This window comes from Natator depressus, chromosome 2 (genome assembly GCF_965152275.1).
Source record: "Natator depressus isolate rNatDep1 chromosome 2, rNatDep2.hap1, whole genome shotgun sequence".
Classification (NCBI taxonomy): domain Eukaryota; kingdom Metazoa; phylum Chordata; order Testudines; family Cheloniidae; genus Natator; species Natator depressus.
In genome coordinates, this window is record NC_134235.1 from 22,380,364 (window position 1) to 22,405,910 (window position 25,547).

The window sequence follows — 25,547 nt, forward strand, 5'->3', positions numbered from 1 at the left end:
CAAAAGAGGAAGGGCGGGGTCCACTCTGTGTTTGTATTTTAATTGGAATAAGATGGCAGATGCCCCCTTCTGCATCAGGCCTGAAGTTGGTAACTGTACCACACTATTCTCTGCTTTTCAAAGCAGTGATTTCGTTCACTCTATCTGCAGCATCTGCACTTATTGCTGTTGTTGACTTCAGCAGTTGTGAAAAGAAAATGGAATCAGCATTATTTCTGTGTTGGCCTCCTCATTCATTTCAGGCCGTGACATAGATTTGAATTAGCTAACAAACAAATGACATGTTTCAGCCTTTTCTTTCTTCTCAGAAGCTTGTATGCCCCTGTTAACCTTTCTTAAATGTTGACTTCTAGTCCCAACTTCCCTATTCCTCAAAATGTAGTTAGATACAATTAGAATTTTCTTTCTGATGGGAATGAAGTGTATAGAGCAAAGATAGTATATGGTATTAAGGAACCTGAACCTTTCCAAATCCTCTAGCAGCTGTTAGCATAACAGTCCCTTCAGCCCTGGTTGTGCTAACATGAAAAACCGTGGTTTAACTGTGGGGGGAAGCTTGCAGGAGCAGCCATTCTCATGGGAGCCTGGAGACCCACCTGGCAGGAATTGTGCAAGAGCAGCTGACGCTGTGTAGTGTCCAATAGTTTCTGCTGAAATCAGGTAAAAAGAGCTATTGACCTTACAACGCAGTCAAAGCTGAATCTCGGATATAATCCTAGTTTACTTCGAAGTGCAGTCCTAGCTAAAATCAAATCTAAACACTGCTGCTGCTCCCCATGTCTGTTTCTTGGGACTGATTTGCACCCTAGGTTGTGCTGGCTTTGGTTTCTGCCAGAGTATCCCATGTTGTGTTTCCCAGGTGGCAGCAACTCCCCCTGGAGCTGGGTCACAGGCCACCTGCAAACCTTGTTCTGCCAGAAGTTGGCTCAGCCTCAGTGTGGGTGCAGCTGGCCTGGGAAGGGATGGGGCTGGCCTAACCGTGATGCACTGCTTCAGCACCTCTGCAAGGCAACCCTTCCTAGCTGGGTTCTGTCTGTGAAGCCCTGACCAGATTTTAAAGCTGCCCTTCTCTGGCTTAGGACACCTTTTCCAGTACAGCTATCCCTTGGGAGTACAAGTTACATCCCCTTGTGCCTGTGGAGATAAAGTTGACTCATGCTATAAAAGGAATAGGAAGGGACAAAAATTGTTCCCAGTTGGGGGTTTGAGGGCAAATAGAAGGATCACTCAAGCAGCAAGAATCAGCAATGCAAGCGATCGCTGTCCAAGTGAGAAGTTCCCAGTGTAATCTGGTGCAGTCTATTGTGATGCCAAAATTGAGTTTGTATGTAGCAGTAAGGAGTGTGTCACTGCTGGTCTGTAGACAATGGATTTAAGAGAAGTTGGCCATGTCTGTGAGGAAGGGATGTAGCTGTTTTGCTGCTGGCCCTCCAGCCTCGCACCTGCACCTCCTTCAGATGGAGCCAACGTTCCACTGAAATCCCAATGACACCATGATGTCACTGGCCCAGGGGGCAGCACTGGAGCTGCAGTTTGCTCCATGGACCCAGCATATTAGATAGCAATTAACACACAATCTCATAAGCAGGGCTGTTCCTTATAGTCTCTGCACCAATCTCAGCTGTATGATGAATTCACATCTCTATTTTTTTTTTTTTTTTTTTTAAGGCTGAGAACAGTGAGAATGCATGGCTTTTTCTGCACCTCCTCAACCGCCCTCTCTGTACCCCAAAAGTGTTTGAATTCCCTCCCAATTCCTGATCAGTATTTGTATTAGAATAGTGCCTAGAGCCCCAGCATGGAAGAGGCAAGCCCTGCCTGAAGAGCTCATCACCCATTCCATGCACAAACTGATCTCCTTGGATTACAGAACACAAGGCGACAGCCTCCAGAACCAACAAGACAACCCACTTTGATCCCTGGCTATATTGCAATAGTAGGCTGTTCCTAGCCTTTGAGGGTGTGTAAGAAAAAGGAACTTAATTGAAACTGCTTAACTTATAGGGTGGTTAGAGCTATAGTTACACCAAGGTGGATATAAAGGCAAAGAGGTGAGTGCAATGGATGGATGTTTTATGCCTGCATAGGGGAGGAGGTGGTATAATACCTCCACAGCCGCAGCAGAAGCATATTTGCTGGTAGCCCCTGATATAGCTGTGGAAAAGGTGCAATTTGTACTCCTCTAGTGCATCATCCTTCCAACAAAAGATTGGCGATGGGGGTTGCAGGATTATGGCCACGCCCCCCCCCAGCCCAGGCACACCCCCTTTCTGGCGTGTTGAGCAGAGCTAGTCAAAATCAAAACGCTCTGTGGAATCTTGTCTATTTCACAAAAGTCTTGACTTGGAGTTAAAAAAGCCAAAAGGGAAAGAAATTCTGACAGCGTTGAAAAGTTCCATATGGACAGTTTAGGAATGAAATATTTTTATTTTTCCTTTCACCGTCTTTTTGAGCTTTTTGGTGTGGTATTACATATGATGATTTAAAATAAAGAAGTTCAAAGTCATAAAACATTTTTGCAACTGAAATATTTTGATTTTGTCAATGCAAAATGTTTTGATTGATCCCAAACAATTCTCCCCCCCCCCACACCCCTCTCCCCAAATTCTCCTTTATTGGGGATTTAGAAATGTTTGGGTTTTGTTCCTAACTGGAAAGAAAACATTTTGAAATCTCAAAAATCCTTCACAATATGGACTATCTGTTCTCCACAAGCTCTAAAGTTAAGTGCTGTTGGCAGGTTTAAATCTTCTACCCTCCCTTTGTGCTCAGAGAGTTGTGAAGATGTGGTCTCTAGTGAGCAGAAGGTGCTGCCTATTGGGGAAGGAGCTCCTCACAGCCTCTCCCGCTCACCTGGTGGCAGTAGCAATCAGGCCTTTAGTTTTCTGAAATAAGCTAATTATAATGAAGTGATTTTGCTCAAACTCTTCCCCAAAAAACTGCCTCTCTGGGCTGAGACCTAGCCTGGATCAGTTCAGCCCAAATGGAAGTTGTTTTGGCAAGTTAGGAATAGCTGATGTGAAATGGAAATTGCTGCATTGTGCACTGCCCTGTTCTGTATGGCTGTTACTGGGGTTTGTGCGCTTTGGAAAGAAACAAAGGAGATGGCAATGACTGCGGTCCACCAGTGCCTCCCCTACAAAACCAGGACATTGATCACGGGGGTCATGCACAGCTGATGCTAATATATAGAATTCAAAATCCTAGTTCTATTCTATGAGGCCTGAATTGGCTATATCAGAGATGTCTTATTTGTTATCCACCAAGCCAGCTGCAGTCCACAGGCTTCCACTAGGCAGGCCCAAACTAAGACTCTGACATGTAGGGAGCAGAGCATTCTCAGGACTGGGAATCCCAGCTGTGGAGTCCTTTACCAGAGTAGCAGTTGTTGTCTGGCAGCCAATGGCTGGAATTGGGGCAAATCCCCAGTGTAGACAAGATCATCAACTGCGGTACAGACTCCCTCCTCCTTCTCCCCCCAAAAGTCCCCCAATTCTCATGTGTAATTTTGCATCTACAAATACAAGATGGAAAGTCAATAGAAATTTGAAAAGTTAGCTTTAAAATCATAACCTTAAAAATGATGCTATTCAATCTTGCTCGGCAAGGTGATTATAGCATGGAGGGGGGAAAATCCTATATATGTGGCATGGGGAAATAGCATCTGAAGGTCTAGTAAATCTCTGTGTACCACAGTCTAATCTTCCAAAACCAGGCAGATAACAATAGGCACTACAGTTTTATTTTTCGGTCGAGTAACTAAATGGATAGGGAGTGTTCCAGCCGGATGAAAACCCTGTAATGCAATGTCTGAAAGACAGCGCTATATCTGCCATTAGATCACAGCTCACTGGCACCGAATAATTACTGTATAATTTAATGCCAATGCAAACAAAACAAGCTAATGCATTTGTTCCCCAATAGATCATTTTGTCCTTTAAGTGTAACCCTACTAGTTCTTCAGCATCATCATGTAGCTCCTTGTGTCCTCTTGCAACGTTTAAATTGTATCCAAAAGAAGATGTGGAAAAATTCAAAAATTGTCAAAAACTGTCTAAAATTATGCGATGACTAAAGGTATAGTGTTAAAACTACTGGCCAGATTCCACTTTCAGTTATGGTCCACGGGCCAAGATTATACATTCAAGACTCCACATCCCCCTCCCTCCACAAAAGGACGCCCCTGATGTGAGTGGAAGGGTTGTACACAGGCCGAGGATAGAACCAGACCTTTACATAGTAATGAAAAGTTTAGCTGCTATTATTTATGAAGCACTTTAGTGCCAACTTTAGGATCATTCATTGGGAAAATATGCCCCTCCATCTTGGGCCACTGCTATTTTTGACCTTTGTTGCTCTTCCTTCCCCACTCTTCTTTTTCTGTTTCCACCACCTCTTTTCTGCATGTCGCTTCTGTGTTCTAGGCTCAACAAAACAATTCAAAAATTTAAACACCAAACACACTGTCAATAAAATGAGTTTAGAGTGTGATCATGTTTCAATTCTTGAGAACTGTGCAGTAAAGCAAGATAGCCTCCTAAATCTCCGTAACAACGTGCCCAGTGACAGTTTAGATGCTTAAATGCCCTTGAAAGCAAATTCCACCTAGAGGTGGTAGTTTGGAGGTAAAGCTGTACAGTGTGTTGTCACAAACCGTTCTGTGATGAGGTGCTGTGACAGCAGAAACGACTCTGCGTAACCACTTAATTCAGTTACATAGTAGCATCTTCATGAAGCTCTGCCGATGCATCAAATTCTTTCCCCTTGCACACTGTAAAATTCATGCTTTTGAGCTTTGAAATGGATGAAGTACTGTCCAGGTTCTCATTTAACATAAGAACATAAGAATGGCTATACTGGATGAGACCAATGATACATCTAGCCCAGTATCCTGACTGCTGACAGTGGCCAAAGCCAGGTGCTTCGGAGGGAATGAGCAGAACAGGCAGTCATCAAGTGATCCATTCCCTTTTGTTCACTCCAAGCTTCTGGCAAACAGAGGGTAGAGGACACTCAGAGAACTTAGCTCAAGTACCAAAGGCAAAAAAAAAAAAAAGTTAGCTTATTTTGGATTTACACAGGCAAAACAACTCCCATGTGAGAGAAAAGCCTATGACTGTGTATATGATTTTACTAGAAGTTGCCATAGTAGAGTGGAATAGTAGGCAGTATACCTGTGTCCTGTCATGGTCACAGGCCAATAGCAGGTGTTTCAAAGGAAGATGTGAACTGCTTTTCACCACGTCTAAATTCAGCAGCTACCTCTGTTCATTACTAAACCATGGGTGGTTATGCAGTGATTTCTTCTTGATCAAAGTAGGTGTTTAGATTATGCCCTGAAACATCAGGATTGGTATCCCTTGTGATTTTATTGAAGTCAATGTGTGCTTTTGCCTAAGTAAGGACTTCAAAATTTAGGGTCAAGTCAAATCTCCCCTCCCATTCCCCCATCCCTCAAAAACAGGTTAAATTTCCTTTTGATGTTTAAAGCTCTGAGCAAATGAATTTTAAAAGAAGGAAAGATAAAGAGGTTATGTACCTGTAACTGGAGATTCTTCAAGATGGGTGGGCCCTATCAGTATTCCACTGAGGGTTATATGCATGTGCCATGCATCTGGAGCCAGAGGATTTGATAGTAGTAGTATCCGTTGGTCCACATATGTGCCCTTCCTCTGCCTCGTGGTTTTGTCTGAGGCAATAAAGGGCAGCGTAGACCGACTGTGCCCTCAGTTTCTTCTCCACCGTAAATCGAACAGATCCACAGCAGAGGGGAAGGAGGGCGGGACTGGAATATGGATAGAGACCACACATCTCGATAAACCTCCAGTTACAGGTAAGTAACCTCCTCTTCTTCTTCGAGTGATAGTCCCTACTGTATTCCACTGAGGGTGATTATCAAGCAGTACTGAAGTAGGTGGAGGGTGTGAGGAAGAGGACGGAACGGTTGAACGGAGGACACCTCTGTGAAACGAGGCATCTTTGGCAGAATCTTGAATGTGAAGCGAAAGTATGTACCAAACTCCACATGGCTGCCCTAATATGTCTGGAAGCAGTACACCGATGATGTGAGCTGTAGCTCACGAAAGCTTATGCTCAAATAAATTTGTTAGTCTCTAAGGTGCCACAAGTCCTCCTTTTCTTTTTGTACTTGATGTGTGCACCCTCGTGGAATGGGCTCTCTCTCTCTAAGGGGTGGGGACAGTCCCAAAAACCGATAGCAAAGCATAATGCACCTTAAACCCACTTGGAGATTCTCGTGTGAAGACAGCATACCCTTTAATTAATTCAGCTATAGTGATAAACTTTCTAGATGACTTCCTGAATGGTCTTGTCCTCTGCAAGTAGAAGGCCAACGCCCTGCAGACATTGAGAGAGTAAATGTGCTGCTCCTCTGCCGAGACATGAGGCTTCAGAAAGAAAGCAGGTAAGCGTGTAGGTTGGTTTAGATGAAAGTGTGATAGCACCTTCAGTAGAAACTTGGGGTGCAGATGCAAGGAAACTTTGTCCCTATGGAATGTAGTAAAAGGGGAGTCCACCATCATGGCCTCCAATTCTCCTACTCTTATCACAGAAGTACTAGGTACCAGGAAGGCGATCTTCCTAGAAAGTAGAGACAGGAAGCATGAAGCCAGAGTTTCGAAGGGCGATTTCATTAGTGTCAAGAGGACAAGGCTGAGGTCCCATTGGGGAGCAATAGGTTGAACAGGTGGATAAATTCTAAGGCGGCTCTTCCAAAACCTGGTAGTCAATGGGTGAGTAAACACAGAATGCTCTTCCACAGGGGGTGGGGGTGGAAAGCACTAATAGATGGAATTGAGAGTGAGCCCTGGTGTCTTCAGGGACAGAAGGTAATCTAATAGAAGGGGACTGTCCATGTCCTCAGGGGCAAGGCCCCTCTGCCGGGCCCAGGAAGTTAAACGCTTGCACTTGGCCTGATCAGAACACCTCGTTGACGCTTTCCTGCTACTCGAGAGGATGTCTTGTACTGCCAACAAACAGTCCTGTTCTAGTGAAGATGTCCATCGAAAAACCAAGCTCTGAGGTGAAGTCTCTACAGGTCGAGATGCTTAATCCTGCCACCGTGTTGTGTGAGCAGTTCTGGTAAAGTTGGCAGTGGAAGTGGGGGATGTGCTGACATGCAGAGAAAGTGGGGAAACCAGAACTGATGAGGCCAAAATGTGGCAACCAGAATAACCATGGCCCTCTTCTGCCTGATTTTGTAGAGGACATGTGGCAGGTAGCAGATCTGGTTGGATCAATGTATGATGAGGGCATTGCCTTGGGAATGGGTGCCAAGGTCCCTCTGGAGCAAGTATGTGATGCACTTGCTGTTAGCATGGGAGACAAAAAGGTCCCTGATCAGAGTCCCCCATTGGTCGAAAACATCGCTGACTACGGTGTCGTGGAGCTCACATTCATGGTCAGTCACAAATTTCCTGCTGAGAGAGTCTTCAATCATGTTCTGAGTCCCCAGTTGCTGACAATAGGATCTTGTGGGCAATGCACTAATCCCACAACCGAAGTGCTTCTGCACAAAGTGCTGGCGACTACATGCCCCCCTTGTTTGTTGATGTAATAAATGGTGGTAGTGTTGTCCGACATAATGAGGACATGACAGGAGCAAATATTTGGGAGAAATGTGTGACGCCCTCCATACTACTTGAAGCTCCAGAATGTTGATGTGCATCCTGGATTCCCAAGTGGTCCAAGTCCCACGTGTCATGTGCTCACCCAGGTGGGCACCCCATCCAGCGAGTGATACATCTGTGAATCATCATGTCTGGGGAGGATGGAAGGAAGGGTATCCTGATGCAGACCTGAACCGGATCTGTCCACCATCGGAGGGAGGAGAGTACAGTGAGGGGAACTGTCAGCAGGAGGTCCATGGTATGTCACGTGGGAGAACAGACCTTCTGGAGCCACAGATGAAGGCAGCAAAGGTGAAGACAAGCACAGGTGGTGACATATGTGCACGCTGCCATGTGGCCAAGGAGGGAAAGGCAAGTCCCCGTTGTAACAGAATTACTTTGGCAATCAGTTCCTGCAGGACCTGAAATCTGTCCCTTGGTAGGAAGGCTAACGCCAAGACCACATTAGTGGTGGTCCCAATGAATTCTAGGGACTGTGTGGGATCCAAAGTCGATTTTTCAATGTTTACACTCACCCCCAGGGTGGAGGAGAATGAGCAATGTGGAGGTCGAGGCTCGAGCGTATCCCGTGGATCGCACTGCTAGGAGCCAGTTGTTGAGATATGGGAATATAAAGACTGCTTGATGCTGGAGGTGGGCTGCTACTACAGAGAAAACTTTGGTGAAGACCCATGGAGCCATGGTGAGTCTGAACGGTAGGATCCTCTATTGGAAGTACCGAAGGCTGACTGTGAATCTCGGGCACCTTCTGTGGGTTGGATGGATGTCGATGTTAAAATAGGCATCCTACATATTGAGAGCTATAAACCACATGCCTTTTTCTAGTGAAGGAATGATGGCTACTAAGGTGACCATATGAAACTTCGGCTTGTGTATGAACCATTTGAGATGATGGAGTCTAAGATTGGTCTCCACGTACCCTTCTTCTTGGGTACTAGGAAATAAGTGGAATAAAATCCTGCACCCTGATAGATTGGAGGAAAAGGTTCTGTCGCTCCCCTTTGCAGTAGGGAGTCCACCTCTAGTGAGAGGATACTGTCACAAGGATGGTCCTTGGGGCAGGATGTGGATGAGGTAGCATTGTGAACTCAATTGCACAGTGATGTTGAATGACATCCAGGGCCCATTTGTCCATTGTTATTGCACTCCAACCTGGTCAAAAGAGTGCTAGACACTGCCCAAAGGGCATGGATTGGGTGTATAGCACGAGGCATGGTGGTTGGTGGCTTTCTAGGTGCACTCAGAAATATTGCTTCTGCGAAGACTGAGTATGCGATGTTGAAGACTGTGACGATGGACCTGAAGGATGGGATCTTTGAGTCTTCTGCTGTTTTCAAGGAGGATTGTAGTGCCATTGATGGATGAACTGAGGAGCTGTGAACCACTGGGCAGGCGGTGGATGGAAAAACTTGTGCTTGAGTGCAGCTGTGTAGATACCCAGAGATTGTAGAGCGTCTCTAGAATCCTTTAGAGAGTGGAGAGAATCATCGGTCTTCTGATTAAAGGGGTGAGATTCATTGAAAGGGAGGTCTTCCCTGGGGAAACTAGACGAATGCAGCCATGATTTCCTTTTCATGACAATCCCCGTGGCCATTGTGTGTGAAGCGGTATCATCCTCATGATTAGCTTACCCTCCTCCAAGATAGCTTGGAAGCGGGCAGGATCCTGCTGGGGAAGCTTGTCTGTAAAGTCCGCCAGTTTACTGTAATTGAGAACGTCTGGTAGCTGGAAATCTGAAATTTGAAGGCTAGCTGATGAGAAGACCTTGTGCCCCAGAAGGTCCAGTCATTTGCCGTCCAACTGCAGCTTCCTGGCAACCTCCATGAGGTGCTTCTTGAGGCGGAGAGCCCGGCCTTCCGGGATATGGCTTGGGAAGAGAGGCAGATATTGCACGTGGATGAAATGTGCACTTCTCCCAAGCAGTACAGGCAGCATTGGTGCTTGTCACTGACCGAGAACGAATGCAGGCAGGATGTGCTGATCTTGAACCCCGGCATCTTCAGCATAATCTAGTACCCACATGTGGGTGCTGGGGTGGGGTGAGTGGGTGCGGGGGAACTGTAGATAATGGAGTTTCCAAAGTTTCTTAATTCCTAAAATCTAACACTAAAAACAACAGAAAAACAACAAAAAAAACTGTGTACAAATCTAAAACAGTTTTTTTTTTAAAGTGCATCAGAGATGAGAGAACACTAGCAGCTCCAACTCGAACCATGCAACAGTGAGAAGGAATTGAGGGTGCGGTTGCCATGCCCTGCCCTTTATCGCCTCGGACGAAACCATGAGGCAGAGGAAGGCTGCATATGCGAACCAACAGAATCTACTACTGTTAAAAGCTCCAGCTCTGGGTGTATAGTGCATGTGTTTAACCCTCAGTGGAATACAATAAAGACCATCACTCAAAGAAGAGCTTGTAGTTAAAACACTGGACTTGGACTTGTAAGATCTTGGTTCAGTTCCCAGCCCTGCCACATACTTCCTGTACAGCTCATGTGCCTCAGTTCCCCATCTGTATAATGGGGATGAAATACCATCCTTCTCACATGTTTTGTCTATGTAAATGGTAACTTCTTCAGGGCATGCACTGTCCCTTATGTTTGTGCAGGGCCCAGGACACTGAGGCCACTCAGCTGGGCTATGTGTACAAACAGGTATGGATAACAGCAACAAAAAAAATTATTGCTGATTTATTTATTGCGACATCAGGGCTTTGTAGGTTAAAATTTTGCCTCTCAGTTACATATGCTCAACTCCTGTTGACTTAATGGGGGTTGTGTACACGTATCTGAGGGGAGAATTTGACCCCTCACTAAATCAACAGAGAATCTGGATCAAAGAGCAAAGCTACAAACATCTCAGATGCAGGAAATGTTAAGAACTGTCTGGAGGAACCTGAAAAGAAAGTTGCAGACTACAGACTATTTTAAGGAGCAGTCAGTAAACCTGAATTAAATTGTAGGTGTGGTCACAATTAATAGACAATAGGGAATAAGAGGTTTAACAGTCAGGCAATAAAACATAATTGTATTGTTTAAAGCACATCTTGGGAGCATATTGAGGCATAAGGCAAAATTGATTATTTCCAGCTCCCTGGAGAATTGCTAATCATTAATCAGCACTATCCTGCTGCACTGTAGTCTAAACTAAATGCTCCTGTTGGGATTAGAGGATGGGGTCTTGAAAGAAAAGGAATGTATTATATTGGTTGTGTGTGTATCTATATCTATATCTATATCTATCTATCTATCTATCTATCTATATATATATATATATATATATATATACACACCTACACCTACTTATAAGTAAGTCTCTTTTGACATTAGTGACAGCATATGAGTGGTATGGACAGGACCAGAAAGGATGAGCAGCTCTGTCTCACTTGAGCTGAGGAGACAATGATGGTTTCAATACTGAGAGGAATTTAATCACATACACTATGCATACTAATGCATTATAAAACACCCAGAGGCACTCAGCAAGTTTCAGTTTTAAAAGGGAAAGAAATTCGCCCTCAGCAGTCATAAAGGGACAGATACATTATCAGATTGAAGTGTCAGCATGACTGAGTTTTGGGGCCAGATTCTCAGAGAGCTCAGCAGTTCCAGGTGGGCCACAAAATGCTCAGAGAGAGTCAGTCATAAATTGGAGCCAGAAAGAAGGTTTTAGGGTGAGACTGAATGGAGACTCAGTGGCTTGGAGGGAGATAGTTCAGGTTGGATAGGGCAGTAAATCTGAGAACTCATCTTCTGCCAGGGAACAGGTGATGCCAAGACAGAAGCATGGGATGGGTGTGTCTGAAATACAAATCAGGACTCTGCTCTATGCCTTAGAAGTTGATCAGCCCAGTACACTTATTTTCTGCCCTGCATGCTTTCACCTCTTGGAAAGTTTCCCTTCTCTTTTAACGTGGTCTAAAGTAAGAGGCAAAACAGGGATGACGACAACAATGAGTTCTACATAGTAATACAGAAGAAAGGTCTCTTAGCCTCAAGGGGAGTGCAGGATTCAGAACGAGGAAATCCTAAACTGTTTAGTCTCAAATCTAACACAGATTTATTGTGAAAATCATATGTATGTAAGGGGACTGTTGGCCCTTTACTGAAACTTGGAAGCGTTTCGAGTTGGCCCTCTCCCAGTACCAAAGGAAAGGGGAAGGGCTGATGAGAAATCAAGATCCTGAGACTGACAGTCCCCAGGGCAAATGGGGAGGGGCCAATGCTCCAGATCAGGCTAGCAGACCAATAAGGGAGTCAGGAGCCTGGGGTTCCGTTCTCTGTGAGAACTGGAGCTGCCGGAGCCAGAGCAGGCCAAGCTAAGGAGAGAGCAGGGCTGAGCTGGGAGCAGAGCCGCAGCCAGAGCCAGAGGGCCAGAGAGCAGAGCCGAGCTGGGAGCCCAGCCGCAGCAGCCAGAGCCAGAGGGCCAGAGAGCAGGGCCGAGCTGGGAGCCCAGCCGCAGCAGCCAGAGCCAGAGGGCCAGAGAGCAGAGCCGAGCTGGGAGCCCAGCCGCAGCAGCCAGAGCCAGAGGGCCAGAGAGCAGGGCCGAGCTGGGAGCCCAGCCGCAGCAGCCAGAGCCAGAGGGCCAGAGAGCAGGGCCGAGCTGGGAGCCCAGCCGCAGCAGCCAGAGCCAGAGGGCCAGAAAGCAGGGCCGAGCTGGGAGCCCAGCCGCAGCAGCCAGAGCCAGAGGGCCAGAGAGCAGGGCCGAGCTGGGAGCCCAGCCGCAGCAGCCAGAGCCAGAGGGCCAGAGAGCAGGGCTGAGCTGGGAGCCCAGCCGCAGCAGCCAGAGCCAGAGGGCCAGAGAGCAGGGCCGAGCTGGGAGCCCAGCCGCAGCAGCCCAGAGAGCAAAGCTGAGCTGGAGGCAGAAGAGCAGGAGCCAGAGAGGCCAGAGGAGCAGCCCAGAGAGCAGAGCTGGAGGCAGAGCCGCAGCAGCGCTGAGACAGAGTGGAGTTGTATCTGGAGAAGTCCAGAACTGAGCACAGTGAATGACTGAGGAGAGCAAAGGGGAACCCTGGGCAGCGAGGTCCCAGCACAGGGAGATGCCACCCGCCAAGAGGGCTTGCAGGCCGGACTTGGAGGAGATCATAACCCCAACGGGGATGGGGAGGGGAAGGCCGATGCTGGGAAGAAAGGTCCTGCCACCTAGAGCCTGAGGACGTGTGGCCACTGCCAGAGCCAGTGTCCGACCTGCGGTATCACCACAGCACAGCCAAGCCAGGGCCTGGGACATGTGAGGAAAAGACTGTGAACTTTCCTTATGTTCCAGAGACAGCTGCTTGTGGTGTCCCTAGGCCCACAGAGCGGGGTTACTTGTTTCCTTTAACCTGTCCCATTTTTTCCTTATTTTTTTAGTTGTTGCTGTTTAATAAATTGTATTTGCTTTGAACGATATGCAGTGATCAGTGGGTCAGGGAAGTGTCCGGTGAGGAGAGAGTACCTGTCATGGAGTCCCCAGGCAATGCTCTGGAACTGCTGTCTACGAAGCCAGTCAGGACTCTGGTGAAGTCTCCTCTCTGTGAGCAGACTGTCTTCAGGGCAAAAAGCTCACACAGCTTCCACCTTCCAGGGTCTGACCTCAGAGCATTCAGCATCCTCTGCCCCTCCGTGCGCTTCCCCCAGCAAGTCCTGGGGAAGCCAGAGGGTCCTGCACCCCAACTTCGCAGTCAGACGTGACTCTTAGCCAGCCAGTAAAACAGGTTTATTAGATGACAGGAACATGGTCTAAAACAGAGCTTGTAGGTACAGAGAACAGGACCCCTCAGCCGGGTCCATTTTGGGGGGCAGTGAGCCAGACAACCATGTCTGCACTTCACTCCACTTCCCCAGCCAGCCCCAAACTGACTCACTCTCCACCCCCTCCCCCTCTGGGCTTTGTCCCTTTCCCAGGCCAGGAGGTCATCTGATTCCTTTGTTCTCCAACCCTTTAGCTATCACGTTGCAGGGGGGAAGGCCCAGGCCATTGTCTGCCAGGAGACAGAGTGTCGGCCATTTATGTACACTGGCCCTTTGCTCTGCAACAATTACACCCCCTTATCCCACTACCTAGAGACTTAAGAAATGCATAGGGGAAACTGAGGCACCCCTACAGTATTCAGAGAAAACATTAAGAACAGTCCCACTTCGTCACAGTACCCCTAAGCGGGGACACCCTAGCTCCCGTCCAAACCACAATAAGACTGGGGGGTTGAGCTTCCCAGGAATCCTGGGTCCAGCCTTGTCAGGGTTACAAGGACTCTGCTTCACGGGAGGGAGGAAGGGGAGTCCTTGAGGTCAGATAGGCCTCTGGGTAAAGGGAGTGGGAGAGAGGACTCAGACCCTTTCACTAGCCAATTCCACTGGGGTAGCATATAAATCAGGAAAGTTCCTCACATTAGTGGGACCAAAGCCCTGCTTCCATATAGCTCTCTGCCTTAATCTCCCCACCTGTAAACTGACCTACCTCACACAAACACTCCTGGATTAAATCAGGTGTGTGAAAATGAAAAATGCTAAATATTAATATAGTATATCACACGTGGGATTATGCAGTGTTTACAGTTTAAAAAGAGAGAGAAGGACCATGTTGTGTTCTGGAGGTGTTTACAGATATCCCAGTTACATTTCCCAGTGAGTTTACTGGCCATGTGGTGATCTTGTTTAAATCTGTTTAAATAATGAGAACTATAGTACAGTGTAAGTGCTAATTTACAGCACCTTAGGACAACTCCCTGCTTCAAACAGTGAAACTTTGAAAAAATTGCTTTCACCAACTGCACTGTACATTCTGTGACCAGAGCTGGCAATTTATTGGTCACTCAAGTCATCCCTCCTTCACCAGTGCTTGTAATAATCTAATTTAGATATGGTTCAGCTGTGTAACACCTCAGAAACATTGCCGCATCTTTTGGGTTGCTTTTTCCTCCTCTTTTCTCCTTATAAATTCTCTTTCTCTGAATTTGTTAGGTTTTTTGTTATAGTACAAGCACTTCAGAACTATGTTGCAGAACCATGCAATCCACTAATTATGAATCTGCAGTAAAGGAAAACCTAACTATAGAGACTTCTGCTCCCCCACTCCTCTGAATCTTTATTGCTCTTTCATTAGGATATGTTATAAAAACATGTGAAACCCAAACATCCGCTAGAAGGCCTTTTCTTCTCTAGAAAAAACAGTGAGGTCTTAACCTGAGGTAAAGACCTGCTAACTCATGTTTAGAGCTGACCAGGAAATTTTTGACATAGCAGTTTTTCACTGGAAAATGCCGATTTGTCAAATCCAAAAGGTTTTAGCGGGAACGTACCAGTTTCAACAAAGCTTTAGTCAGTGGTTTCTCAGGTCCAGGATGGAATTTCTGGTCAAAATGAGAGGAGAGTGCCCCTCCCCCGATCCCAGAATAGCCTGGAAGTTATAACCTGGATGTGGGAAAGCCAGAATCAAGTCCCTGATTCAAGAACCTGGGTCTCCCACATCCCAGGTGAGAGTTCTAACTCTTTGTGGATCTGGGCCTAGGTGCTTTACAGAACACATAAAAATACAAAGTCTCTGAGCTAATCACCTTGCCAACTAATTTTAGATGTGATGCAGTGCATGAAATTTTCAAAGGTCAGTGTTTTTGAGATTTAGAGTTTTGAATTTTTTGCAGGGTCTCTCCAGTAAGGTCTTTGACACTTAAAAAATGCAGGAACTACAAAATTGCTTCATGAATGCTTTTCATTGGGGTAACATTGTTGAAAATTCTGCTTCTGTTCTGAGGGTGTCCTGAGGGCCGGGCAGTGACTTGTGTCCAAGATTTTAACAAGGCTCTCCCTCAAAAGCTTTTTGGTTCAGTGGGCAAATATATGTGAGCATACCGCTCAACCTCCAGTGTATGACACAAGCCACCAAAAGCGACACCTGTGTCAGATTGCGTGTCATACCATAATTGACAGCCTAGCATGGTTTTAAGTATAAAATCTATTTCTAATGGATTTGCTCATTCTGTGAATCAAATCAACCAGTTTTCTGTTACAGGTTAATTTGGAGGGCAGGGGAAAGCCAGTAACAGACTGAAAACTGGTTGATTTGAGTCACAATAGTGAGACAGGTTTCAGAGTAACAGCCGTGTTAGTCTGTATTCGTAAAAAGAAAAAAGAAAAGAAGTACTTGTGGCACCTTAGAGACTAACCAGTTTATTTGAGCATGAGCTTTCGTGAGCTACAGCATCCGATGAAGTGAGCTGTAGCTCACGAAAGCTCATGCTCAAATAAACTGGTTAGTCTCTAAGGTGCCACAAGTACTTCTTTTCTTTTTTCTTTTTAATAGTGAGACAAACATTTTATATTTTGAAACCATTGTAAGCCATCCACTACAGTAGAACCCAACAGGCAATTGTATTTTGGCCACTTGGCACCCGATTGGGGGTCCCTGCCTAGGCTGTGCCTTAAATCAACTAGTGCAGCTTTTTGCCACTCCCATGAGCATCTACATACACAGAGTATCCCCTACACCCTCACAATTAATGCAGCTCTTCACTCCTTCCCCAATTCCTGCAGGCTGAGCCCCTCCCTACTTTGTTTCTGCACCTCTGCTGGCTTCTTGGCCCAGGGACTCCCAGCTGCTCCTGTGTCTCGGGGGCATTGCCCAGGACAGGAGCTGAAAGATTTAAGATAGGGGAGGGGATCAGAGGAAGGGAGGGACCTGAGCCAAGCCATACCACTTTTTCCAGGGGTGGGGGAAGAGGGAGTGGAAAGATCACAAGCGACTCAGGGCTGGCTCTGCTCCCTTCTCTCCGCTGGTGATAATGGTAATGGTTCCACACCATCATCACCCCTCCCCATGGAAGCTTGTCTGCTTCCATTGGGCTGCTCCCCTTCCAGGCCTCTCTGTTGCTTGGAGGGGAGCAGAATGCCGGCTGGCAGCCTGTAGCCTGGGGAAAGCCATCTGAGGATGCCATGCAGTAGGACAAGGAGAATCTCTCCCACAATGCCTTACAGTTGAGAGGTCTGCAAGTCACATGCCCTGAGGAAACTATACTAACCACCCACCCCCGCAAAAATCCATCAGCATCACACGTTTCCCGACGTCTTCAAATCCACCAATCCCATGCTCTCTCCCCTCCTCAAATTCCACAAGCACTCCATCCTCTAAATCCACCAATCCCTTACACTCCCAGTCCCTCTCCTCTCCCCGAATGTCATACAGCCCAGCATAGCACCTCTCCACCCACCATCCTGCTCCCTCCCCAGCATCTCCTGTAGGCGTCTCTGCAGGGTTTGCCTGGTTGGCAGGTGTTGCTCAAAGCAGTAGTAGGGATAGCAACAAGTAAATGTCTAGCAGCCTCTGCCTGCAGCCATGGTGATGTCACCTTACTGGTGGGGGAAGGTGTCAGACAGTGGAACAGGCCTTCCTTGTTTGATGAAGGGGGTGAATCTGCACAAGTCCATCAGAGGGGGAGGGGGAAGATAAGTCACACAACATGATTTTCAGAGTTGTCTGTGATGTGGGACGTACTCTTTAACAACAAACAATATTACTGAGAGGGCTGCCAACTTTCTGACCAAACAAAACTGAATCCTCTTGCCCCGTCCCTTCTCTGAGGCCCCGCCCTGCTCACGCTATCCCCACTTCCTCCGTCACTCACTCTCCCCTGCCCTCACTCGCTCATTTTCACCGGGCTGGGGAGAGGGTCCTTTTTCGACCGGGTGTTTGGTTGAAAACCGGACACCTGGCAACTCTAGCATATACAGACTTCAGAGCACTTAGGAGAGCAACTGTAACCTAAGCAGATCAGATTCAGAGGGCTGAAGGGCTGGAGAAATACTGCTACAGAAATTAAACACTCATTAAAATTGTCTGGGCTGCTGTGTGAACTGGCACATTAGATCTGCTGCAGCAGAGGGACATAATCAAATGCAGCTCACACCTGGCCAAGAACCCAGAATGTGTGACATCCAGGAGTTGCAAGGTGTGACAAGCAGAGTGAGGCACACGGACAGAGTGATGCTTGCGAAAAACAGACAAGCAACTTTTGGAGCATACAGCTTATAATATTTCCTGAATAGGGGACAAATGGAAAAGAGAATGGTGCTGACCATGGTAGGGTGCTTTGAGATGGGTAGCACAACTCGCCTCAGATTACACAAAACCCTTCTTTCATAGAGGTGAGTATTAATTGAAAGTACTGGGAGAGGTGGGTCTTGGCCTGCCCAAAACTAAAGGTCCTCCCCTCAATTATGGGGAAGGAACCATTGATCCTAGGCAACAATTGATTACTGGCGACAACAAATAAAAAAACAGGGACAGGCGTGAAGGTCACTGGGCAAAAATCAGGTGTCCAGAAGAAGACACTGAGCAGAGAACCACCAACAGTGCCTAACGGTATCAAGGAAGCCAGTGGACACTGCCCAGAGGAACTCTGCCCAGAGGCGTGATCAGGTAAGGGACCAGAAATAGGCCCCACAGTCACAGAACACCCCTCTGACAAGCTTCCTCCTCCTGGAGTGATGGATGGCCTTGCAAATTTGTGGGGCCACAGATGGGGTGTGCCAGGATCAGGAGGTGTGGAGAGAAGTGCAGACAGAACCTCAGTAAGCGGTTCTGGAGGAGCCAGAAGAGGGGCTGCAACCTGACACCTCTATGTAGATGTGTGCGAGGGTCTCCCTCTCGCTGGAAAAGGGGAAAGTGTTGGGGAAGTCTGTGAATTGTGCCAGGTACCTGCTCATGGCTCCATGAAGGAGTTGTCAGCTGATATCTGCAGTGGGCCATTGGACCAAAGGAAAGCACAGACTGGCCCACTGGGAGTCCTCTCCCTCCTTTGGTGGCAGCAGGTTCTGCCACTTGGTGTCGAGTTGAAAGGTGAGTAGGGAATCAGGCAGGGGACTGCAGGAAGAGAAAGGAGGATCACATGGTTCAGGCAGTCAAATGCCTCCATGGAGATTTTAATTCTATCCCTGCTTTTGCCACAGAGTTCCTACATGATTCTGGGCAAGTCACTTTAACCAAAACTTTTCACAGCTGGGCACCAATTGTGTGTTCCTCATTTTCTGGGTGCCTGACTTGAGATCCTGGGGTCTGCTTTGCAGAGTGCTGAGCACTCACAGCTGCAACTGATGTCAATGGGAGTTGTGCTTTGAACATTTAAGTACTATGTAATGCTAAGTACTCTTAAAAATCAGGTTCTACACAACTCAAATTGGGCACCCAAAACTCAAACTTTTGACCTTAATCTCTGTGTCTCAGCTCCCCACCTGTGGGATAATACCACGCCCTCACCTCACAAGGGTGTTGTGAAAATAAATTCATTAATACTTCCGAAGCACCAGATCCTAAAATGATGAGTGCCAGAGAAAAGCCCATGAGGAAATTAATAAATCTGCCTAGAAGGGTTTGAATAGTTTGCACCAAATAAAGTCTAGGGCCACACATCGAGCAGTTAGGGAAAAACAAAATATTGAATAGCTGCTCGTTCAGTGAGCACTGTCCATCCTGTGCCCTGAATGAGGTTCTATGGAAAAAATAGCATGTGATGATGTAATTAAAGACTAGATCATAATGTGTATGCACAAGAGGACAGAGTTAAGATTGTACAGGCAACCTGATTTCTGGCATCTCCTAACTTTGTAGTGCTTGACTTGGCAGCCTTAATAATGTTCTTTTAATACAGTTAAAGCAGGAGAAGTTTGAGATCCATGGTGTTCATATTCTTTCCATCCTTAAGGCCAGCTTCTCAGTTAGTGTAAATCAGTGTAGCTTCAAAGAAGTCAATGGAGCTACTTCAGTTCACACCAGCTGAGGATCTGGCCCACAAAGCTTTCTATAACCCAAGACTCACCCTGGCTGATGATGATCATCTAAAGTAATAAACAATGGAGAAAGTGTCAGATTTGTGCACCACAGAAGCAAACTTAAGTGAATGACAGACCTTGATGTCAATGAACTATTTCCATTAGTCTGTAATGAGATGGCCATAGTCCAACATCCCAAATCCAAGCACTCCCTGAAGATTAGTACAGCACATCTGGTATTCTTATTACACGCTGGTATTTATCATCTGACAGAAATGTATTCAGGGCTTCATTATGAACTAAACAATTAAAAAAAAAAAAAGAGCTTGATTGAAGAACCTCCTTTGTAATCTTGCTCAGTCATCCACGTGGGCAGTAAAACAATTTCTTGTGCTGAACTGGGATATGCAAGAAATCCATTTTAAGATAAAAAGGAAACCGAAGCAGTTTTTCCTGTTAAAATCTTAAGAACATAAGAACAGTCATACTGGTTCAGACCAAAGGTTCATCTAGCCCAGTATCCTGTCTTCCGACAGTGGCCAATGCCAGGTGCCCCAGAGGGAATGAACAGAACAGGTAATCATCAAGTGATCCATCTCCTGTCGCCCATTCTCAGTTCCTGACAAGGGGCTAGAGACACCATCCTGACTAATAGCCATTGATGGATCTATCCTCCATGAATTTATCTAGTTCTTTTTTGAACCCTGTTATAGTCTTGGCCTTCACAAAGTTCTCTGGCAAAGAGTTCCGCAGGTTGATTGTGCATTGTGTGAAGTTTTTAGAGTTGTTTTTAGAGTTTGACAAGGTACTTTAACCTGCCTGCATCATGCCTATGTTTTGATTAACTGCAGAGGAAAAGAGCCAGCAACCCATCACTGACAACCAACCATGCAACAACAAATTAAAGGACCTAAGGCTGCTATTAGTATTTACTATTTGTATTGTTGTAGTATTACACCTGGAGGCATTCTGCACCAAAAAATTAAAAATTCTGTGCACGATATTTTAAAATTCTGCAAATTTTATTTGTCAAAATAACACTACATCATCACGCCAGTTTCAATTATTCTGGTAATTTATTTCAAAATACCTGTCAGCAAGTATGTCTGTAATAATACAGACACACAAATTTTCCCCCAGGAGTAGAGAGTTAAAGAAACCCCTATGACAACCTAGTTCCTGTTTCTCTGCTTCCTTCCCCCTGCCAGAGCCCAGCTGGGGGGGCCAGACACCCACAACCCCTCCCCCACAGAGCCCTCCTGTGGGCCCCCCACAGCCAATACACCCAAACCCCCTCCTCCCCAGAGCCCAACCGTGGCCCTCCCCAGCCCAGATACCCATACACTATCCCTCCCCCCAGAGCCCAGCTACGGAGCCCCCCTTTGCCCAGACTCCCCCTTCCTCCCCCCCCTTCCGCCCAAGCCCAGGGATCCAGAGGGAGAAACAGCCTGATGCTTGGTCCCAGCTTGCACAGAGTTTCCTGCATGCAGCCCTCTCCTTCCCTCAGGGCATGCTGGGAACTGCAGCTGCCAGGGACCCTCTAGCTCGCTCTCCTTCCCCTGAGCCATGTCTTCTATGTGCAAAGTGGGTTCTTCAGAGTCCAGTGGCCCCTAGTGGTGGTTAGAAGCACTGCAGACCATTTCTGTGGGGGAAAGGAAATTCTGCGTGCACAACATTAATTTCTGCAAAATTCTGCATTGTGCAGTAGCACAGAATTTCCCCAGGAGTATAGTATGTAGGAGCTCCAGTCACAGATCCCAACCTCAATGTGCTAGGTGCTATACAAACAAAAAGATGGTCCTTAAATTCCCTAAAATGGCCCTAAAATTCCTACTGAAATCAATGGGAACATGGCTGGTTAAAAGAAAAGTAGACCTAGCCTGAAAATCTTGTCTGCAAACACAACAGAAGAAATCAAATTTCAGTTTGAAGCTCCCAAGTAGTTATTATCAAGCAGTGCAAAATGGCAGTTAAAAGTATCATTGTCCTCTCAAATAAACAAAGCCATAAGCCATGGCGACTAATTTTGGTTACAATTTTCAACTTGTAGAAGAGAGCTCTCTGAAATGCATCTCTAGCATTCCATTGCTGCAGTATCTATGGGCCCATAAATCCCCACTGGAGTCAATGTAAATTTTCCCATTGACTGCAAGGGAAGCAGGCTCTAAGCAAAGGTGCTGTATAAAGACTAGACTGCAATTTTTACTCTCACATTAGTGAATTTACACATGCAATTAGACCCATTCAGTTCAATGGGATTGCTCATGTGAGCAAGTGCTCACCACCAGAAGAGTAAGGATTGCACAAACTAGCCTTAAGTAAACAGAGGGAAAATGGAAGTTAATTCCCAAACCAACCATCCCTTTCAACAATGAACTAAACAACCTTGTTATAAGAAAGCTAGCTCGAAGTGGCTCCATTTTAAACCTCAGCCACTCCAGTGCCACCCAGGTGGCTAGTAAAAGCCACTCTTAGCGATGACTAGTCATGACCAATAAGGTATTTAGCTCCCATCCACAGCGCAGAGATTTTAAATTAAATAAAAAAAAAAAAAGGAGGAAAAGGTTACAAAAAACTTTCAGTCTTTGTTTTATTGAATTACAACAAATGAGCAACAAGTTAGAAAAGTTGATTTTATTCCAATTCCCTAGAATTATATTTGTGCAGTTTACTGAAATATGGGTAAGTCTCCAAAAGACAACTAGTCAGATTGCAACATTTTCACCAGATCTCTCTCATGCGTGCTGGCTCACTCTAAAATAAAAAGGTTAGGGTTATTTGAAAAAAGTGCACGCGGGGATCTAGGACTGATCTAACAATTTAGTGGCAAGGGTTAAAGGAAATGTATGTTGTACACTACAACATCTAAAGCTGAAGGGCAGAAAAAAAAATATAGTCCATCTTTGTACCGACTAAGGAAATATGAACCAGTTCATTTATGAAGAATCTTCATTTCCCCATTGTCACCACTTTTTGGGGTTGTAATGCATGTAAAAAAAGAAAAAAAAATGGTGCTCAAATATGACAGAGGCATGCTGTTAAGGTCTTCAGAGGTCTGTGGCTCCAGTTGGTATTTGATGGTTGGGCAAGGAAGAGATACAGCAGTTGGAAAGGAGATTTGCCCCTCCATTGCACAGAAATGTGGAGAGTTAAATAATTTAGCCAACAGCAGGTAGTTTGTTTTTATTTTTAAAGAAAGCTGAACAAGCAACACCACAAACCCCTTGATGCATTCGGTGGGCTGAAATGTAAACCATGATTGGGGTGAAAATCCAGGATTTGCTACTGATGCAACACATTGAAAAGATTTCAAATTTTTAATATTTTAAAACCGAAGCAGATATAGTGGTTACTACTAATTCTAAAAACAAAAAAACCCCAAACCTTGCAACGGTATGATCTGAAAAAGTAACTTGCACCATTTAAAAAGGTAACAAAATTCCCACTTTGTACAAATCAGTTCCAGCAGAGGAAGAGGATGAGAGGAAGGGAAGCTAAGGAGAAAACTATGTACAAGGACCCTTTCTTCTTTAATGCGGTAGTGGGATTTTGGCACTATGAACAATTCCATATCAATGCTCCACGATATTTCTCATTGTGCCTCTGCAAGCGTGGTTGGACTCAGAGTTGCAACTCATTGGTTATCTTGTCCCAAGCAGGAAAATAGACGGTTATCCTGTTTTCAGAGACAGTTTTCCCCCTTGATTATCACGACAGCCCGACTGATTGGCATCCCTACAAAAATTAAAAATATTTTATTTTTTAATAAATGATGAGCACACATTTGCACTGTCAATGTACCTCTTCGCATTTATAGTGCTATTATATTTTACATTAACTGTACTTTGAGGCCTTCCCAATAGTGTGCCAGAGTTTTTCAATTTACAGAGCATTTAACTGATACTTCCCCATACAGATTTCTAATGCTAACGTAAAATAGGCCTGATTCTTCACTGAATCTGATGATTTAGCAGGGTCTGATTCTTCACTGCCTTGTACCTTGTGTAGTCACTGACGCTTCTGTGAAGTGATTATAATACGCTATTGTTCTGAACAGATGTCAATGATTATACAAAGTGCAAGGTAATGAAGAATCAGGCCTCTCTATGTCACATAGTTTCAGGGCTACCCTCTCTTGCTAGCTTTCCTGTGGTTTATTGGCCCTAATGCCTCATGAGTAAAGGACTCTTCTTGAAGCAGGGATTTAACAAACCCCTCAACAAACTAAAAGACACCACCGAGTTCTCATGGCATTTCGGGTGGGGATGTACTGGACCAATATACAATGAGGTTATTACAGTAGAGATCTGTTTTGAAATATGAAAATTAGTGAAGTGTTGAGTCTGGGTGAAAGTGCAAACATCACTTTACTCTGAAGTGGAGTCTAGTAGTGACAGATAGGCAGATCCGGTACAGTTTTCAAAACCCATCATACACCATTGTGCTAAAGCATGTTTAAAAACTTTGTGCTAGTCATTCATTCCAGACCTTTTGTTAATATTGCCAATTAGTCTGATATTTTCTGAGAGCACCATTCATCATTCAGGATGCAGGGCAAACCAGTCGGTTAGTGTGAAATGGTGCACACACATAGGCAGTAAAAAAATTCCCAGGCTCTGTTGTCTTTGCTCAGCAAAACTCACATTGAAATCAATGGGAATTTGCAATTGTTGTATCAGGCTGAGTTGTTTAATCTATTTAGGGATTTACACCTTGCTCCTAAGAGGCCCTGAGCACCAAAAGCCCCACTGAGTTCAGTGGGAGTTGTAAGTGCTCAGCATCTCAGGATCAAACCCACAGGCCATTCTAGACCATTTTGGGTTCATCCAGCCCCTGCTGAGGTCAGTGGCAAAACTTGTATTGACTTTAGTGGGAACAGGATCAAGCACTCAGGGCGTAACCCTGCCGTCCTTATTCCAACATGCAAAGACATCTATGGTGCCAGTGGCAGATGCCTTTTAGGATATAGCCCTAAATCCCTAAAGAAATGAGAACTTGAATGAAAAGGGAGAGAAACCCCAATATTGCAACTATCCTTTTACCAAACCAACCACCCAGCTAGAGCCGGGCCAGGTTATGTGACAGGCTGAGTGTGCTTAACTCTCATTGAAGTCAAAGGAAGTTGAGGGCACCAGCAGGCACCATGCAGTACAGGGGCTGAATGCACAGAGTGATGTGTACATTTGGCAATCAGTGAGTCGGAAACTTCTTTGTAAGCACTTCCCAGGTTGCCTTTGGTAAATCTCTGCAAAGCACCACTCTGTGCCTGACTCACTTGCAAGCAAGGAACATCCTGCACCACCTCTGCAGTGAGGTAGTGGAGAAGACTGTGGTGGAGATACGGACTGCCTAGAACAAAGAGGGCACACAGAAGTGTTTCAGCAGCTCAGGAATAAGATTCTCATAGGCAGTGGTAACAACTCTAAACAGGAAGCTCATGCAACTGTCAGAAAAGGGAAAAAACCTATTCTTTGTACTAGTGGTCTTTGAAAGTAAAAAGCCCTGCTTCGGAGAGACACTGGTCTTGGGAGTGGGAGTGGGAGTGGAGTCTCCCAGTGGGAGACAGCGGCGTGAAGAAAACCAGCAGTAATTACTAACCTTGCTGGCATTATCTGTTCCCACTCTCACGCCTCCCCATATTTGTGTTGTATTTAATTTAGGACCAAATTCCACTGGTCTTACTAACACAAATTGTAAACTGGGAATAATTCCACTGAGGTCAATATAAAAATGGTGCAGATCAGATCAGAATCAGGCCCATTGACATCATTGTGAGTAGGATTTAGGGTCTCATTTGGGGCAGAGCATCTTCAAAGTCATTGTCTTCAATGCACCTTGCAGAAGGCACTCAGCACCTGGCAGGAGTGAATTCTTAGCCCTTAAACTGTAAGCTCCTTAAGGGCACAGGTCTTGTGAGCCTATGTTATATGACTTAATAATAGAGCTTTTTATATTCTATGGGTGGAATTTTCAAAATCATTCAGTATTGACCAAACTCCGTTCCCACTAAAATCGGACAGCGGTAAAACTCCTATTGACTTCACTGGGAGTAGAGTTTGGGGAATGCTGAGAGCTTCTGAAAATCTCGTTCTCTTTCATTCTCTAAAGAAACATGTTCACTATATAAATAGCTACTAATAATTTAAGGACCTACTAAAAT

General features: G+C 45.7%; 1 protein-coding gene across 3 annotated transcripts in view; it reads right to left on the reverse strand.

Moving 5' to 3' along the window:
• Window positions 1-21,945: 21,945 nt before the first annotated feature.
• ZHX2 (zinc fingers and homeoboxes 2) overlaps window positions 21,946-25,547 on the reverse strand; it is a 116,333-nt gene continuing 112,731 nt past the window's right edge. For all 3 annotated transcript variants that reach the window (XM_074943896.1, XM_074943895.1, XM_074943897.1), the window contains one exon: window positions 21,946-23,122. The gene's annotated coding sequence lies outside the window, so the exon portion shown is untranslated. The remainder of the gene's footprint in view (window positions 23,123-25,547) is intronic.